This window comes from Rhipicephalus microplus, chromosome 3 (assembly GCF_043290135.1).
Source record: "Rhipicephalus microplus isolate Deutch F79 chromosome 3, USDA_Rmic, whole genome shotgun sequence".
Lineage (NCBI taxonomy): Eukaryota > Metazoa > Arthropoda > Arachnida > Ixodida > Ixodidae > Rhipicephalus > Rhipicephalus microplus.
The window spans coordinates 132,540,396-132,551,265 of record NC_134702.1 but is presented as its reverse complement, the minus strand read 5'-3'; the positions used below and the strand labels follow the sequence as shown (position 1 = coordinate 132,551,265).

Sequence of the window (10,870 nt, the reverse complement as noted above, 5' to 3'; positions counted from 1 at the left end):
AGAGGGCTGTCGAGGATTGTTTTTAGTATTAATACTCTTGCTGCGCTTTGCAAGCAGTTGTGCACTGCGAGGAATGGCCCTCAGGATTCACCGAACTGATTAGCTCATTCTGAAGCTATCGGTCAATTGCGATTGAGAGAAGTGTCTTCCATGCTAACAATTGTTCCCTATGATGAATTTGTTAAACCGTGGCATTAATACTGACCACTAGCATTTATTGATTAGCTTTTTTTTTCCAAGAGAAAAATGAGCTTGTTTATTGTGATAGGTTGAATGACCTCCCAAAAATAGCACAATGAACAGCATGCTCAATCAAAGTATGCTGCGTAAATTAAATAATTTTTTGTTGATCGAGCAATTCACAATTGTATGTAGAGATATGAGCACAAGCGGACTCGTATCACAATGTGAAATACTCGTGCGCTATATTGCTTAATGCACACTCATTGCTGTGATGTTTAAATAGGAAACAGAATGGAAAAAAATGTGAGTGGCATGTTTTTCAAGAGAAAGACGAAGCGGAGGCGTAACTGCCCTTCCAAGCGCACAAAATCTACCCGTCAATTCACGGTGGCCCCCATTGCGCCAGTCTTTGTTCCTATATAAAATGTTGGCAGCAGTTACAATCCTAGATGAAAAGTATTAAGAATTCTTGTGTTATAACTTGTTTAGTATTGAAAAAAAAAACAGAAATAACGCATAGGGAAACGTTGACAGGCGTGCCCTGTGCAGCGGCAGTGATTGTGGCGACGCAGGTTGTTGCTATGCGAAAGTGTTCGGGAGAAATTTATTTAGTGAAAACACAAAAGAACCAAGTACTTTCGGCAGCTACTGTGCTAGACATGCTTTGTCGAATAACATATTCACAGGTGTTTTACTCTGAAGGATATACCCATGCGGTTGCGGAACTGCAGCAACCCATTGCGCATCAAGCAACTTGTAGAGGGCATTGAACCGGTGGCGTTAAACAGCATTTTTTTCGCATTGGGAAAGGGCGATGTGAGTCAATGAACTCACAGCTGTTTAAACGAGATAATCACGAGCTGTTCCGAAGAGAGACATTGTGCACATATCACTTTTGCAGAATGGCTTTTCAGTTGTGGCCATCCTGGGGAGTTGCCTTTAAAGAACGAAATGAATAACATTTCTGGAGAAGAATTTCGGGGCGCCGGAGGCAGCACAAACTTACGGTCTGTCTCCAGATGTCGTGAGCAGCTACATTTACCAGCAGTGTGTCATCTTGGAGCCCACAGCGGCAAAAGGAAGATTTGTGTTATCCTGGTGTTTTCGAAGCGAATGATGGGCGAACAAACCTTTACTTAGTGGCTTCCTCAGAGGACTACTTATGAGCGAACGAAAGACGGCAAAACATATGCTTTCCTTAGCCATTGTTTCTCCACACAAACGCATGGGCATATCTTCGCTTTTCAGTCGATATAGCATTACTACATCACAGTTTTTCTTTTCCAAATACATAGTGTTGAGAGGAACTAAAAACCTATACTATAACCGACCATTGCAACTGCACATTCCATTTACAAGAGAGAACGGTGCTCTGTTTATTGAAGAAAAAAAATCAACAAGCGAAATGTATGTTGAGAAGCTAAGGAGCCCATTCTTTTTATCTTGTTGCCTTTGTGAAGCATCAGGGTTTATGTATACGTACGTAGAGAATTGATAGAGAAAGCGAGAACCGGCACAACCTTCATGGTTCCTAAATAACATGTAAATACTTTCATAATTTATAGCTTATGCAATGTGTGTCTTTACCTCATCATTTTCAAGCTTACGTGGTTCGATTCGGACGATTATTCTTGTAATAACTAACTTAGTATCAGAGTAACTACTATCACTTTCAAGCAACGTAATCAACAATCAACAAAGCTTTGTCCCACCGCGGTGGTCCAGTGGCTAAGGTACTTGGCTGCTGACCCGCAGGTCTCGGAATCGAATCCCGGCTGCTGCGGCTGCATTTTCAATGGAGGCGAAAAAGCTGTAGGCCCGTGTCCTTAGAATTGGGTGCAAGTTCAACAACCCCAGGTGGCCGAAATTTCCGGAGTCCTCCACTACGTCGTTTATTATGATCATATGGTGAATTTGGGGCTTTATGTCCCACATATCAATCAATCAATCAACGAAGTTTTTTGCAGTATAACTTTGTTTCAAAGAACATCTGAACTACGGATGAAAGAAGAATTGTTCGCCTTATACGGTCTCTTTGTTCGTGTCGAGCTACAGTCCCTTCTCTCCCCCCACGGTGAGTCACATGCCGAGAAAAAGTCAGCATCGCACCCGACCACAGAAAACGTAAAAAAAGTAAAGTGTCCTAAGAACAACAGGTGGCTCTGCATTACACATGTTCGATACGCGGCTGTGGCCCAACCAGATGGATCGATATACTATTTCTTTTTCCCCTTGTAGCCTAATGTTAAGGGAAAAATAGCAGCAGCAGCACAGTAGGTAATGGTGCACGTGTGCTTGCGTCCGCAACTTCCGTACTGTTCAGAGCAGCTGCGGCCAAGCTGACATCGACCAGCGAAATTCAAACGTGAGTAGTGCTCGATTTGGAAATGCATAGTATTGCTTTATGACATTTTGTTACGATTCTGGTCAGTGCGTTGTGGCTGTAGTTTTTCCAACGTGATTTTTTAAAGACGATAATCCTTCGCATGGTGTCCTGAAGGACTGCATTTCATGGAAATGCGTTTGTGTTAGGGGTAATTCTTCTGAAGTAACTAACGTGACTTGACAGCGTGGTTGTAATACTATAATACTTTTGAATATAGACGCAACCGGCAGCTGCGAAAACGACGAGCACATTACTCGGTTTGAGAAATCTATCTAACTGCTGTGAAAAAAAGTCCACTTGCAGCAGGTATGTTACATGAACATTTTCATTTGTAATGCTCAAGTCCATATAGCACAACTGTTCGAATCTTTTTTGCTTACTGTGGGCCATTGTCAATGCACTCATTAATGCGTAAGCATTTTCATGCCGTCTGAACGAGAACATGTTGAACATGTGCCTTATTTTTCTGTCACTGGCACATGAGGGGACCATCCTCTTGTTTAAATAATTAAGTGGGATTATTCGGGGTATCTCACGCCTTGTGCGAATCAACTTCATCCAATGCAGCCGGCGAGCCATTGCCTCTAATGTGCTTTTAAACTAGAAGCCAAGTGCAAGGAGGGGTATGCACCTCATTTTAAGAGTATCTATAGTAGTGTGCGCACTGCCGACTTACCAGAACGTCCACTACACTGGCGTTTCTGGTGAAACTTAAGCTTTGGCGTGACGTCCCCACCTATTTTTGAGCCCATACGTCCTTATTGTAAAAACCAAGAGATTTTTACCATTAGATGATTCGAATGTGATACGTAACTATTATCATACGAATGTCGTACGTAACCGTGGCCGAAAAACTCTTTGATATAACTTGTTGAACCATCTGAATATAAAACTGCTATAAAATCGGAGCCAGCACAAGAACCAACATAAAGCTTATACCAAAAAATTATTTAGGTAACGTTGTGTATGCTTTCTTATAAATCTAGATAGCCCCCATGGACTCTGGGCGCCTACTTCTCGAAGCGAGTTTTTTAACCGATTGGCCTCACCCCTGTGGTTACAAAATGTGAATATATTCAAGCTGCATCAATGTGAGGTCCGTGGTTTGAGATAAGTATAAAAAGAGTTTTTTGGTAAAGGCTTACTCAACGAAAAAAATTATGTTCACAAACGTTTGACGCCAGACACATGTTCATGTGTGCTTAGTGGTGCGTTTGTCATAGTATTGTTTGATGCGCTCGCAAGCACTGTACCTCTCGTCACCATCTTCTCCTGTCTTTGTGTATATTGAGCTGGCAAGCGCTGCACCTCTTGTCACCGTCTTCTGTTGTCTCTGTGTATATGGAAGGCAAAAGAAGTGTGCACACTCAGTCTGAAAGCAAGTAGACCAGTTTTAGTGGTTAAGCACCCCTCGTGGTCAGTGAAAGGTGTGTGCGTGTTGCTGGGCAGGTGTCATAAAGTATACAGGACTGCTATAAACGTTGAGCAACACTGAAACCAAAATAAAGCATATACCATAGAATTATTTAGATAGCGTTGTTCTTTATTTCTTATAAAGTTAGATAGCCACCAATTTATGCTGGTCGCCCACTTCTCGAAGCGAGCTAGGCTGATCCTGTAGTAATATAATCTTTTTGCCACGAAGAGCTGTCTTCACGGAAGTGAGGCTTATTGTGTATTCACTCTGACACTTTGTACAAAGTGTATTGGTGTTTGGCAGCCATAGCATTGTTTGACGTGTATGCACCCACGTTGGCACTAAGTGCAAGCAACATTTCCACCACAATGACTTACACTTATGATGATGATTTGGCTGTTGTGGCAGATGAAGTTGCTAATCCATACCTGGGCACAAGGTATCGATAATTCCACGCAAAGATGGCATCAGCAAGCACTTAATGAACGCTGGTACTTGATATTCTCTCAAAGCGTGGCCAATTTAAAAGGAAAACGGCACAACATGCGCTCCCGTGTACTAGAGTAACTTGCGCCTGTGCTGATGCAGAAACTACCAAACAGTGCTTCAGCATTATGGGACGCACACGTTCGTAGTTTGTGCCGCGAACGCGTGCTGGCGGCCTGTATCTCGCTTCTCTTAGACACGACAGTTCGCCCATTCACATGGTTGCCTTTCTGCAGTGCTTACTGCAGCAGTTTTATTACTGGTGGTGAAACGACGTTGGTGCATATAGAAGCTGCAGGACTCCGACAACGAACCTTGACACGCCTAAACTGAGAGGCAAGGAACAGAACGGTGTCTTGGGCGACTCCTCCAAGCGCACCCTGTGTTCCCTGGTGCTACGGGAATATGCTTCAACCACAGTCTCCAAAATTGTGAGCCGGCTTGCAAATCCGGACGTCATTCATTACTGCGTCGTTGATGAATTGCTTTCTATCAGCACTAGTTAGTGTCATGTCACAATATTGCTTGTCATCACTTCTGAACGGCAGCCCAACCCTGATCACTTACGTAAAGCTTTGTGCGAGATTGATTGATTTGTGGAATTCAACGTCCCAAAACCACCATATGATTATGAGAGACGCCATAGTGCTAGGCTCTGGAAATTTCGACCACCTGGGGTTCGTTTACGTGCACCCAAATCTGAGCACACGGGCCCACAGCATTTCCACCTCAATCGTAAATGCAGTCGCTGCAGCCGGAATTCGATCCCGCGACCTGCGGGTCAGCAGCCGAGTACCGTAGCCACTAGTCACCGCGGCGGGCGGCTTTGTGCGAGAGAGGATGTGAGATTTATAAGGTGCGTTCATACAGACCATTGCATCTGTCTGAATAACTTGGTCGGCAGAGCACTGAACACTTATCGTCACGGGTGTTTTAGTCGAAGCTTGAATTCCTTGCCGAGAAACGTGTTGTTACTACTTCTAGGGGCGAAGCTCCTCAGGCTTTGGGTCGTTCCCTTCTCTGTAGTAGTAGTAGTAGTATGTAGACACCTTTAGGTGATGAATAGGTCAATAGATTGCTTTGTCTGTATATGTACTTGGAAATAGTATCACGATGGCGTTAATGGTTTTTGTATCATTCACGATGTCACATAGTTTTCGGATAGACGGACCGACAGATGGACGAACGGACTGACAGAGAGACACAGACAAACGGTTGAACGGATGGACAGACAGGCACATAGAGTCAGATAAACGTTAGCACGGTCGGAAACACGGATGGACAGATGCAATGATAGACAGACTGAAGCATGCACGAACGGGCAGAAGCACGGATGGACGGAAGCATGGACGGACGAATGGATGGAAGCACAGATGGACAAAACGACAGAAGCATGGACGAACAGATGAACGGAAGCACGGACAGTGAGATGGACGGAAGCACAGACGGATAGATGAAAGCACAGATGGACGGACTGACAGAAACACGCACGGACGGGTGGAAGCACGGACGGATGGACGAACCGAAGCATGGGTGGACGAACCGAGGGACGTATGGACCGACGCACGCTTCGTCACACTCATCACCATTCCATTCACTCGTGGATATGTGGTGATTTTTTTTTCTTTCTCATTCCGTGACATGACATATTGAGCGCTAAGAGACAGGGACATCAGAAAACAACACAGTGCGCAAACTTCAGCATTGTTTTCAGAAAACGCCAACGTATATATCCATGCACAGTGGCGCCATCAATCTATCCACTAACCAAGCAGAAACGCCCTTTCCTGCTCTAAAAGGTCCCGTGACGGTGCACTTACACATGTGTCAGCTTTGCGAAAGATATGATTGGCTTCAATTATTTCTCGGCTTCAATTTCCGTTTACCAACACCCCAAAAAATAGTGTAGTGGATCATAACAACGGCGTGACCGGCGCGTGAGGGTAGGCTGGAAAAGAGAACGACGAAGATAGTGTTGTTTTGGATTGTGTTCGAGTTGGCTAAGTAAATTCATTCAGGCAACCGGAAGGATACGCTGCTAGTGGTACTGCCAGATATATCCAATTCTTTCTCCCCCTTCTTCATTCTTGTTAATTTTTTATATATTCTGGTTTATCGCATTCTTCTGCAATTTTTCACAGTTTTTCAAAGGAACATTATTATTGTTCCTATCTAATTTCTCTTTATTTTTTAACAAGCGTTGTAAAAATTGATCTATTATGAGGTACAGTGTGGCCATTCCCCCATGTGGGTATGAGCCAAGATCTCTTAGGAGACAAGACAAGTTGGTGGCTCTTGTAGGTTACATTTGGTGGCAGCGGTGACAACGTTAACCTATGTTTACAAGGAGTAAGGCTACCGCGATGACAGCAACAGTCGGCACTTCACAGATGCACCCTACGGAAGACGACACATCGTCGACGGCCCTGAAAAGTCCTGTCCCGACTACGCAGGAAAGCTTGGCACAGGCTACGGGAGCCGCAGTCTCCTCACACATCCCGCCACCAGCGCCCCATCAGCCTCTTCTGTCAGAGTTTGATGTCCAGGATACGCCAAATCACCTTCAACAGTTATGCGCTAGTGCCATTCTACCTATACCTGACTGCCTGCAAGCCCTTGGTTTACAAGGTGAGGCCGACAGATGAGCCCTTATGCAAGATTTTGACACTCGCTTCGCTACCCGCTTGCTCTCTTTTGAGGCAACCCTCGCACAACGTGCCCCGACGGCGGACGTCGTCGCCGACCTAGCTGCGCGGCTCTCCGTCATTGAGGAGCAGTCTGGACTTTAGCAACTTGTGTCTACGGCGGTCGAACGAAATGTTCCTCTGTCAGCTCCGCCTCAATTTTTTGGAGTGCAACTTCCACCACCTACCTTCGATGACACCACGTCGTGGGCAGCATTTTTGGCGCAGTTCGAGTCCGTTGCTACCCTAAACAGCTGGACAGTTCAAAATAAAGCTTAGGCGCTTGTCGTGCAGCTTCGTTGCGCCATGGTTGAATACCTCGAGTACATCCCGCCAGTCGTATGAAGCTCTGGTCTCGTGGCTGGAAACCAAATTTGGCGACAGTCATCTGCTTCAGCTCTACCTCACACAAATGAAACACGGCCGGCATGGTCGCCGCGATCTTCATGAGCTCGCTGCTCACGTCGACAGCTTGTCCCAGAAGGCCTTGTCGTGTTGCCCTACCCGAAACTATGGACCTCATTGCGGCTAATGCCTTTGTTGATGGCATCAATAACAGAAGTGTCCAGTACTTCGTCCACCTCGCTCATCCGATTGACGTACGATCAGCTTTAGCTGTGGCACTTGAGGCGGAGATACACGAACGCTCGCAAGCAGCTGAGGATTCATACCGGAGGCCACCCTACACGGGTGCACCATCTCGGACCCAGCTTTGGGCTCCTACTCGGCTCCACGATCCTACAGCGGTACTCCGGTGCTAGCAGTGCCACAATGTTGGGCTTTTTTCTCGTAACTGCGCTCGGGTGACCGAGTCGCTGACAAACTCAGCTCCTCCTATACAGTCTTTTTCGGGAAACTGCAATGCGGGCAATCGAGGGCAGAACCTCACATAATGGATGAAGCCCCTCTTCTTTCACTTGGCCCCTTCACCGAGATGCCAACTCTACCGGTGAAGCTTGAAGATCCGCCGCAGCACGTTGAAGCACTAGTGGACACAGGGGCTGCATTCAGTTTTTTAGGGACGAGTTTCTTGTCTGCAAGATTTTTGGTGAGCCCTGAGCAAGACGATTGACCCCATCTCGTCCTAGCTGACGGAGCCACTCTACCTACTCTCGGCGAAGTCTGCCTGGATGCGTGCGCTATGGGAAAGACCGTGAGACAGCGGTTCCTTGTTGTCCCTAACCTGTGTGTGCCAGTGATCTGAGGCTAAGATTGGTGCGCAGAGTTTGGCATTAGTTTGCTGTTTAACGACACCATTACACCATTGAACTGACGTCTACCGCTTCGACACCGATTCGAGCAAGTGTTTAAACCTCCAGTAAAGCTTGCTCTAGGCAGTCGTATTTCCCGTTGAGTCTAGTCATTTACAGAACATTTGACAAAGCGCGCTCCATGCTCGCTGACCACTATCGCATGAGGAAAAGTCTGATTATTAAATTTTGTTTGAAAGTCGGTATTCTAACGACGGGCACTAATACGGCCGGGGGTACAAATAGAAGTGACCAACCTGAAATTGGAAAACCATCCCTGCGCCTCAATCCGGTGATAACGGCAACCTCAGGTACCATCTCCTTGTCGTCTGCTGCGTGGGTTCCTATTTACAGCCCCGACAAGTTTTTTGTTGTCAAGGACAATCTCGTAGAAAGTACCGTTTGTTCCCGACCTGGAGGCGAATTCGCAATGCCGCGGGCCCTCCATCACTGTTCCGGCAAAACCTTTGCAGTGTTTCTCGTCAACCTGTCCGACAGTACTCTGTGCGTGCCGTCAGGCACCGTCCTCGGTACCTGTACCTACATTGAAGCACCATCTGTCGTAGCAGTAGTACATCCCGTAGCTCCTTCGCCACCAACTGCATCGCCCTTACACTGGAATGAATTTAACTTCGGCCCCAACTTGACTCCGTCAAAGAAACCTGAGATTCAAGCACTTCTACGAAAATTCCGTGACTGCATGGCGATGTCACCCAGTGAGCTCGGCCACACTCCTTTGTGGCAGCACAGAATTGACACCGGCTCAGAAGTTCTTGTTCGGTATCACCCGCGCCGAGTCTCTGCCTCTGAACGCGCATAAATTGCTAAGCAAGTGGATGACATGCTTAAGCGTGGTATCATATCGCGCTCGTTAAGTCCGTGGTTGTCCCCCATAGTTCTCGTGAGAAAGATGGCACAATCAGTTTCTGTGTTGACTATTGACGGCTAAATAGTGTCACCAAGCCTAACGTGTATCCGCTTCCTCGTCTTGACGATACCTTTGACCACCTGCATGGTGCCCGTTTTTTCACTACGCTGGATCTTCTTTCTGGCTATTGGCAGATAGAACTAGACCCGAACGACGCTGATATGACCGCTTTTAGAACTCCGGATGGCCTATACTACTCTAACCGCCTGCCATTTGGTCTCTTCAACACTCCTGCTACACTTTAGCGATTAATGGACCGGGTTCTTGGGCATCTCAAGTGGTCGATGGCTTTGGTCTATTTCGACGGCATGCTTGTCTATGCTCCCACAATTCCTGAACACCTCAGGCATTTGGAAATGGTCTTGCGTTCTCTCCAAGACAATCGCCTTTGCATTCAACCTTCCAAGTGCTTTTTCGGCTTTTCGGAGGTTAGTTACTTAGGGCACGTAGTCAGCGCCAAAGGTATCAGCCCTGAACCCACGAAGCTCCAAGCCATTGCCTGTATTTCACCTCCCACCACGGCTAAGCAGCTTAAAGGTTTCTTCGGCTTCGCTTCATATTTCAGACGCTTTGTCCTTGACTTTGCTTCTCGCGCAGTACCTCTCAACGAACTACTGAAGAAAGACGTTCGCTGGAAATGGGGACTCGACCAAGAGGCTGCCTCCCGTCACCTCAAGACTGCCCTTCAAGCACCACCGACGATAGTGCACTATGACGAGAATGCCGCGATTATTCTACACTCAAATGCCAGTTGTCTTCGCCTCGGAGTTGTTCTCTTGCAAGTTAACGAGGACGGGCAGGAGAGACTGGTCCCTTATAACCACCGGGTGAGTTAACCAGAGAGCCAATACCACGCACCTGAACTTGAGCTCTTGGTGGTAGTTTGGGCAGTCAAAAGATTTTGTCCGTACGTTTATGGTAAAAGTTTGATAATCGTTACCGACAACGTCGCCCTTCGCTGGCTTCAAACAAACAAAGAAGACCTCAATGCTAAGTTCGCCAGGTAGGCTCTCAAACTGCAAGATTACAACCTTTCTATTGTCCATCGCAGCGGCGCTCGCCATCAAGACGCTGACTACCTTTCTCGCCACCCGACAGCTTTCAGCGACATCTCCCCAGTCTGTGCAGTGCTTTATTTACGAACAACAAAGCTACAAGGCGCAGAAATTGTCGATATAACCCGACGACTATCTGGAGAAGTACGCACTCACAAGCGTCATCGCGAAAGTCTTTCTGCGTCGCATGTCGTCCGAGAGGAAATTATTTATCACCGAAATTGTCTGGATGGATCGTGCGTGCCTGTTGTGCCGGTAGCCATGCGACAATCGGTGCTATTCATGTGCCACAACGCTCCGACTGCCGGTCAGCTCGGGCTGCACAAGACGCTGGCACGCATCAAAGAGAAGTTTTGGTGGCGACGCATGCACAGTGACCTTTCCCGCTACGTTTTGTCGTGCACAGTCTGTCAAGAACGGAAGGCCACTACAAATCCGCAACCCGTCCCCATGCAACCCGTTGCTCCTCCTGAAACACCTT

General features: G+C 46.9%; 1 protein-coding gene across 1 annotated transcript in view; it reads left to right on the top strand.

Annotated features, from left to right (window-relative positions):
- Positions 1 to 2,492: 2,492 nt before the first annotated feature.
- Positions 2,493 to 10,870, top strand: part of LOC119159956 (monocarboxylate transporter 5) — a 31,530-nt gene continuing 23,152 nt past the window's right edge. The window contains exon 1 of the mRNA XM_037412741.2: positions 2,493 to 2,548. The gene's annotated coding sequence lies outside the window, so the exon portion shown is untranslated. The remainder of the gene's footprint in view (positions 2,549 to 10,870) is intronic.